This window comes from Oncorhynchus keta, chromosome 35 (assembly GCF_023373465.1).
Source record: "Oncorhynchus keta strain PuntledgeMale-10-30-2019 chromosome 35, Oket_V2, whole genome shotgun sequence".
NCBI lineage: Eukaryota > Metazoa > Chordata > Actinopteri > Salmoniformes > Salmonidae > Oncorhynchus > Oncorhynchus keta.
Window position 1 is genome coordinate 11,632,809 of NC_068455.1, and position 8,129 is coordinate 11,640,937.

Here is an 8,129-nt window from a genome sequence, read left to right on the forward strand (position 1 = left end):
CTCCTAGATGTCATCATCCCCCCATCTCCTACATGTCATCATTCCCCATCTCCTAGATGTCATCATCCCCCCCCATCTCCTAGATGTCATCATCCCCCATCTCCTAGATGTCATCATCCCCCATCTCCTAATGTCATCATCTCCTAGGTGTCATCATCCCCCATCTACTAAGTGTCATCATCCCCCATCTCCTAGGTGTCATCATCCCCCATCTCCTAGATGTCATCATCCCCCCCATCTCCTAGATGTCATCATCCCCCCCATCTCCTAGGTGGCATCATCCCCCATCTCCTAGGTGTCATCATCTCCTGTGTCATCATCCCCCCATCTCCAAGATGTCATCATCCCCCCATCTCCAAGATGTCATCATCCCCCATCTCCTAGGTGTCATCATCCCCCATCTCCTAGGTGTCATCATCCCCCCCCATCTCCTAGATGTCATCATCCACCCATCTCCTAATGTCATCATCCCCCCCATCTCCTAGATGTCCTCATCCCCCCCATCTCCTAGATGTCCTCATCCCCATCTCCTAATGGCATCATCCCCCCCATCTCATAGATGTCCTCATCCCCCCCATCTCCTAGATGTCCTCATCCCCCCATCTCCTAGATGTCCTCATCCCCATCTCCTAATGTCATCATCCCCCCATCTCCTAGATGTCATCATCCCCCATCTCCTACATGTCATCATCCCCCATCTCCTAGGTGTCATCATCCCTCCATCTCCTAGGTGTCATCATCTCTCTAGATGTCATCATTCCCCATCTCCTAGATGTCATCATCCCCCATCTCCTAGATGTCATCATCCCCCATCTCCTAGATGTCATCATCCCCATCTCCTAATGTCATCATCTCTCCTAGGTGTCATCATCCCCCATCTACTAGGTGTCATCATTCCCCCATCTCCTAGATGTCATCCCCCCCCATCTCCTAGATGTCATCATCCCCCATCTCCTAGATGTCATCTCCTGTGTCATCCCCCCATCTCCAAGGTGGCATCATCCCCCATCTCCTAGGTGTCATCATCTCTCTGTGTCATCATCCCCCCATCTCCAAGATGTCATCATCCCCCATCTCCTAGGTGTCATCATCCCCCCCATCTCCTAGATGTCATCATCCACCCATCTCCTAATGCCATCATCCCCCCATCTCCTAGATGTCCTCATCCCCCCCATCTCCTAGATGTCCTCATCCCCATCTCCTAATGGCATCATCCCCCATCTCCTAGATGTCCTCATCCCCCCATCTCCTAGATTTCCTCTTCTCCCATCTCCTAATGCCATCACCCCCCCTCATCCCCCATCTCCTAGGTGTCATCATCACCCCAACTCATTGATGTCATCTGTATGTAAATAGCGTTCTTGTCATTATTTTAGTGTTATAGTTGTTTATTATCTTTATTTGTTAAATGTTTTTAAATTGTACCTTTATTTATCTTGACAAGTCAATCATGTAATGTAATTGTTCTGTTTATATGTGCAAAAAATATCACTGTAGACTCTAAATGTTTGTTCAATTATATGTTTTCAGTATGATGACTTGATTATGTGCATAATCAAGAAAATGAATAACAATTTATGCTGGGGGCTAAACATCTATACAGTCTATAAATAAACTGAACAAAAATATAAAAGGAGGTGAAGAAGCCGGATGTGGAGGTCCTGGGCAGGCGGGTTACACGTGGTCTGTGGTTGTGAGGCCGATTGGACGTAATTCTCTAAACTGACGTTGGAAACAATTTATGGTAGAGAAATTAACATTCAATTATCTGGCAACAACTCTGGCGAACATTCCTGCAGTCAGCATGCCAATTGAACACTCCCTCAAAACCAAACATCAGTGGCATTGTGTTGTGAGGATACTCCACATTCTAGAGTGGCCGTTTATTGTCCCCAGCACAAGGTGCACCTGTGTAATGATCATGCTGTTTAATCAGCTCCTTGATATGCCACACTTTTCAGGTGGATGGATTATTTTGGCGAAGGAGGAATGCTAACTAACAGGGATGTTTCATCAGACCAGAGAATCTTGCTTCTCATGGTCTGGGAGTCCTTTAGGTTCCTTTCTGGCAAACTCCAAGCGTGCTGTTATGCCTTTTACTGAGGAATGTCTTCCGTCCGGCCACTTTACCATAAAGGCCTGATTGGTGGAGTTCTGCAGAAATGCTTGTCCTTCTGGAAGGTTCTCTTATCTCTACAGAGGAACTCTGGAGCTCTGTCAGAGTGACCATCGGGTTCTTGGTCCCCTCCCTGACCAAGGCCCTTCTCCCCAATTGCTTAGTTTGACCAGGCGGGGAGCTCTATGAAGAGTCTTGGTGGTTACAAACTTCTTACATTTAAGAATGATGGAGGCAACTGTGTTCTTGGTTTTTCCTCTGACATGCACTGTCAACTGTGGGACCTTATATATACAGGTGTGTGGCTTTCCAAATGTTTATTTTATTTAACCTTTATTTAACTAGGCAAGTCATGTTCAATCAATTTAACTTACCACAGGTGGACTCCAATCAAGATGTAAAAATATCTCAAGGATGACCAATGGAAACAGCATGCACCTGAAATCAATTTCGAGTCTCATACAGTAGCAAAAGGTCTGAATACTTTATAAATAAAGTCTGTTTTTATTTGTAATAAATGTGCAAACATTTCTTAAAATTGTGTTTTCGCTTTGTCATTATGGCGTATTATGTGTAGGTTGATGAGTAAAAAATGAAATGTATTCAATTTAAGAATAAGCCTGTAACGTATAACAATGTGGGAAAAGGGTCAAGAGGTCTGAACACTTTCCAAATTGTCTTGTGAGTGAGAGACAGGTGCATAGTCAGGGTAAGATAGGATCAGTGCAGATATTCCAGGTAACCATTTAATTAACTATTTTTGCAGGATTATGGCTATTTAGCAGTCTTATGGCTTGGAGTTAGAAGCCATCTCTGAGCCTGTTGGTTCAAGAGCCGATGCTCCGGTACCGTTTGACGGATGCTAGCAGAGTAAACAGTCTATGGCTTGGTTGGCTGGAGAATGTTTTGGGCCTTCCTCTGACACCGCCTGATTTAGAGGTCCTGGATGGCAGGGAGCTCGGCCCCAGTGATGTACTGGGCTGTCCACGCCACCCTCTATGGTGCTTTGCAGTCGAGGGCAGTGCATTTGCGGTGACACAGGCAATCAAGATGCTCTCGATGGTGCATCTGTATAATTTTTTGAGGATCCGAGAGCCAATGACAAATATTTTTAGCCTCCTGTGGGGAAAGAGGTGCTGTCATACCCTCTTCACAACTGTGCGGGTGTGTGTGGACCATGTTCAGTCGTTAGCGAAGCTCCCATCCCGTCCACTACATCCTTGTCAATGTGGTTGGGGGTGTGCTTTCCCCTCTTTGTCCTGTAGTCCACGATCAGGTCCTTGGTCTTATTGATGTTGAGGCAGAGGTTGTTGTCCAGGCACCACACTGCTAACTCTGGCCTCCCTGTAGGCTGTCTTATTGTGGTTGGTGATGAGCTCTACCACCGTCGTGGTAGGACTGATCACCGAACGGACGGGTGTGCCAGTTGGAGGAATGGAAGGGAGTGCCAGTTGATTCCAGAATGCCGGCTCATCTACTGTGTCTACGCCTGCAGTGTTTTGGTACGCCGTGAAAAAAAAGGAATGTGGTCCGAACAAGGGATACGTCTGAGTCGGAGTTAAAGTCAAAATGGACTTCGTGCCAGGTGGGATCTCCAGGTGTGATATCCAGGTGTGATATCCAGGTGGGATCTCCAGGTGGGATCTCCAGGTGGGATCTCCAGGTGGGATCTCCAGGTGTGATATCCAGGTGTGATATCCAGGTGTGATCTCCAGGTGTGATATCCAGGTGTGATATCCAGGTGGGATCTCCAGGTGGGATCTCCAGGTGTGATATCCAGGTGGGATCTCCAGGTGGGATCTCCAGGTGTGATATCCAGGTGTGATATCCAGGTGTGATATCCAGGTGTGATATCCAGGTGGGATCTCCAGGTGTGATATCCAGGTGTGATATCCAGGTGGGATCTCCAGGTGGGATCTCCAGGTGTGATATCCAGGTGTGATATCCAGGTGTGATATCTCTCCTAAACAGCTTGAGGTGTTTAGCAGGCTGGTCTTATTTCTTCTCTATGAAACTGTAAGGAATTTTGTATTGTCGAAGTTGTTGTCTACTGTTTCTAAATGCCACTTTAAACGTGTACATTATACTGCATCAACATTTCCGCACGGTGACAATAAAGTCAGTAAAATAAAGAGGTCACTATCACTGTTCTCTGTCAGCACCATCTTGACAATGACTGCAGCAGGTTTTCTGTGGTGTTTGTAGCCTCCGATTTTAATGAACCGCTGCTTAGCAACTGTGGTAGCAGCTACCTTTTATTGCCATGGGATCCCCATTGCTCCAAATATGTTTTATGTTTTCATTATGGCTGAATCAAATACTCAGCTGACAATACTCAATATTGAGGCATACTAAAAGTACCTGGCTCAGGAAGCTGCTAGGCCCATCATGATCAGTGTTACAGCAGCCAATCAGACAGCTCCTATGCCTGTTTAGGAAGTTAGCACCATCCTGGTAGCCTTCCTTCTCCCTGTTTCCTGGGTGTGAGGTGAGGTCTGTGAGCTGCCATGTGTACTAGTCCTGCATGGTGTGAGGTGAGGTCTGTGAGCTGCCATGTCTACCAGTCCTGCATGGTGTGAGGTGAGGTCTGTGAGCTGCCATGTGTATCAGTCCTGCATGGTGTGAGGTGAGGTCTGTGAGCTGCCATGTGTACCAGTCCTGCATGGTGTGAGGTGAGGTCTGTGAGCTGCCATGTGTACTAGTCCTGCATGGTGTGAGGTGAGGTCTGTGAGCTGCCATGTGTATCAGTCCTGCATGGTGTGAGGTGAGGTCTGTGAGCTGCCAGTGTACTAGTCCTGCATGGTGTGAGGTGAGGTCTGTGAGCTGCCGTGTGTATCAGTCCTGCATGGTGTGAGGTGAGGTCTGTGAGCTGCCATGTGTACTAGTCCTGTATGGTGTGAGGTGAGGTCTGTGAGCTGCCATGTGTACTAGTCCTGCATGGTGTAAGGTGAGGTCTGTGAGCTGCCATGTGTATCAGTCCTGCATGGTGTGAGGTGAGGTCTGTGAGCTGCCAGTGTACTAGTCCTGCATGGTGTGAGGTGAGGTCTGTGAGCTGCCATGTGTACTAATCCTGCATGGTGTGAGGTGAGGTCTGTGAGCTGCCATGTGTACTAGTCCTGCATGGTGTGAGGTGAGGTCCTTCTGTAGCTCAGTTGGTAGAGCATGGCGCTTGTAACGCCAGGGTAGTGGGTTCGATTCCGGGACCACCCATACGTTGTATGCACACATGACTGTAAGTCGCTTTGGATAAAAGCGTCTGCTAAATGGCATATATTATTATATTATTATTATTAGGTCTGTGAGCTGCCAGTGTACTAGTCCTGCATGGTGTGAGGTGAGGTCTGTGAGCTGCCATGTGTATCAGTCCTGCATGGTGTGGTGAGGTCTGTGAGCTGCCATGTGTACTAGTCCTGCATGGTGTGAGGTGAGGTCTGTGAGCTGCCATGTGTATCAGTCATGCATGGTGTGAGGTGAGGTCTGTGAGCTGCCATGTGTATCAGTCCTGCATGGTGTGAGGTGAGGTCCGTGAGCTGCCATGTGTACTAGTCCTGCATGGTGTGAGGTGAGGTCTGTGAGCTGCCATGTGTACTAGTCCTGCATGGTGTGAGGTGAGGTCTGTGAGCTGCCATGTGTACTAGTCCTGCATGGTGTGAGGTGAGGTCTGTGAGCTGCCAGTGTACTAGTCCTGCATGGTGTGAGGTGAGGTCTGTGAGCTGCCATGTGTATCAGTCCTGCATGGTGTGAGGTGAGGTCTGTGAGCTGCCATGTGTACTAGTCCTGCATGGTGTGAGGTGAGGTCTGTGAGCTGCCATGTGTATCAGTCCTGCATGGTGTGAGGTGAGGTCTGTGAGCTGCCATGTGTACTAGTCCTGCATGGTGTGAGGTGAGGTCTGTGAGCTGCCATGTACTAGTCCTGCATGGTGTGAGGTGAGGTCTGTGAGCTGCCATGTGTACTAGTCCTGCATGGTGTGAGGTGAGGTCTGTGAGCTGCCATGTGTATCAGTCCTGCATGGTGTGAGGTGAGGTTTGTGAGCTGCCAGTGTACTAGTCCTGCATGGTGTGAGGTGAGGTCTGTGAGCTGCCATGTGTATCAGTCCTGCATGGTGTGAGGTGAGGTCTGTGAGCTGCCATGTGTACTAGTCCTGCATGGTGTGAGGTGAGGTCTGTGAGCTGCCATGTGTATCAGTCCTGCATGGTGTGAGGTGAGGTCTGTGAGCTGCCAGTGTACTAGTCCTGCATGGTGTGAGGTGAGGTCTGTGAGCTGCCATGTGTACTAGTCCTGCATGGTGTGAGGTGAGGTCTGTGAGCTGCCATGTGTACTAGTCCTGCATGGTGTGAGGTGAGGTCTGTGAGCTGCCATGTGTGCTAGTCCTGCATGGTGTGAGGTGAGGTCTGTGAGCTGCCATGTGTATCAGTCATGCATGGTGTGAGGTGAGGTCTGTGAGCTGCCATGTGTATCAGTCCTGCATGGTGTGAGGTGAGGTCTGTGAGCTGCCATGTGTACTAGTCCTGCATGGTGTGAGGTGAGGTCTGTGAGCTGCCATGTGTACTAGTCCTGCATGGTGTGAGGTGAGGTCTGTGAGCTGCCAGTGTACTAGTCCTGCATGGTGTGAGGTGAGGTCTGTGAGCTGCCAGTGTACTAGTCCTGCATGGTGTGAGGTGAGGTCTGTGAGCTGCCATGTGTATCAGTCCTGCATGGTGTGAGGTGAGGTCTGTGAGCTGCCATGTGTACTAGTCCTGCATGGTGTGAGGTGAGGTCTGTGAGCTGCCATGTGTATCAGTCCTGCATGGTGTGAGGTGAGGTCTGTGAGCTGCCATGTGTACTAGTCCTGCATGGTGTGAGGTGAGGTCTGTGAGCTGCCATGTGTACTAGTCCTGCATGGTGTGAGGTGAGGTCTGTGAGCTGCCATGTGTACTAGTCCTGCATGGTGTGAGGTGAGGTCTGTGAGCTGCCATGTGTATCAGTCCTGCATGGTGTGAGGTGAGGTCTGTGAGCTGCCATGTGTACTAGTCCTGCATGGTGTGAGGTGAGGTCTGTGAGCTGCCATGTGTATCAGTCCTGCATGGTGTGAGGTGAGGTCTGTGAGCTGCCATGTGTACTAGTCCTGCATGGTGTGAGGTGAGGTCTGTGAGCTGCCATGTGTATCAGTCCTGCATGGTGTGAGGTGAGGTCTGTGAGCTGCCATGTGTATCAGTCCTGCATGGTGTGAGGTGAGGTTTGTGAGCTGCCAGTGTACTAGTCCTGCATGGTGTGAGGTGAGGTCTGTGAGCTGCCATGTGTATCAGTCCTGCATGGTGTGAGGTGAGGTCTGTGAGCTGCCATGTGTACTAGTCCTGCATGGTGTGAGGTGAGGTCTGTGAGCTGCCATGTGTATCAGTCCTGCATGGTGTGAGGTGTGGTCTGTGAGCTGCCAGTGTACTAGTCCTGCATGGTGTGAGGTGAGGTCTGTGAGCTGCCATGTGTACTAGTCCTGCATGGTGAGGTGAGGTCTGTGAGCTGCCATGTGTACTAGTCCTGCATGGTGTGAGGTGAGGTCTGTGAGCTGCCATGTGTATCAGTCCTGCATGGTGTGAGGTGAGGTCTGTGAGCTGCCAGTGTACTAGTCCTGCATGGTGTGAGGTGAGGTCTGTGAGCTGCCATGTAATCAGTCCTGCATGGTGTGAGGTGAGGTCTGTGAGCTGCCATGTGTACTAGTCCTGCATGGTGTGAGGTGAGGTCTGTGAGCTGCCATGTGTACTAGTCCTGCATGGTGTACTGAGGTCTGTGAGCTGCCATGTATCAGTCCTGCATGGTGTGAGTGAGGTCTGTGAGCTGCCAGTGTACTAGTCCTGCATGGTGTGATGAGATCTGTGAGCTGCCATGTGTATCAGTCCTGCATGGTGTGAGGTGAGGTCTGTGAGCTGCCATGTGTACTAGTCCTGCATGGTGTGAGGTGAGGTCTGTGAGCTGCCATGTGTACTAGTCCTGCATGGTTTGTGTGTGCCTGTCTGTCTGTCTGTCTGTCTGTCTGTC